The sequence below is a fragment of the Corvus brachyrhynchos genome, unplaced genomic scaffold (assembly GCF_000691975.1).
Source record: "Corvus brachyrhynchos isolate BGI_N302 unplaced genomic scaffold, ASM69197v1 scaffold61, whole genome shotgun sequence".
Taxonomy (NCBI): Eukaryota; Metazoa; Chordata; class Aves; order Passeriformes; family Corvidae; genus Corvus; species Corvus brachyrhynchos.
This window is the reverse complement of record NW_008236478.1, coordinates 6,828,411-6,828,810: the sequence shown is the minus strand read 5'-3', so window position 1 is coordinate 6,828,810 and position 400 is coordinate 6,828,411. Positions and strand designations below refer to the sequence as shown.

General features: G+C 69.8%; 1 protein-coding gene across 1 annotated transcript in view; it reads left to right on the top strand.

Moving 5' to 3' along the window:
- Positions 1-400, top strand: part of CNNM1 (cyclin and CBS domain divalent metal cation transport mediator 1) — a 30,479-nt gene that overhangs the window by 379 nt on the left and 29,700 nt on the right. The gene's annotated exons all lie outside the window — the stretch shown is intronic.

Genomic DNA, 400 nt, shown 5'->3' with positions numbered 1-400 from the left:
GGCGGCCCCCCGGAGCCCCGACGCGGCACGCTCGGTGCGCCCTGCCCGAAGCTGGGGCTCGGCCGGTCCTCGCACGAAGGCCGTCGAGCACAGCAGGGAACCGAGCCGCTGGTCGCTCTTTCCCGCCTTCCTCCGGCCCCATTGGTGTCCGACCACCAACAGGGAAAGGAGAGGGGAGGCAGCAGCAATGCCTGGTGTGCAAACGTCCTCATCGGGGATGGAAGGGACAGCGCGGTTTGATGGCATCGACGACGACCCTCGTGCCGGGGCAAGCCCTTGGTCGCTGCCTCCAGGACGGACCGGGACAGGAAGGACCGGGCAAGGCGCACTGCAGAAGTGCAGGCGGCTGCGGTTGTCAGCTCTGGGCGCAAGGTCGTGGCACCGGGCCGGGGATTGGTGG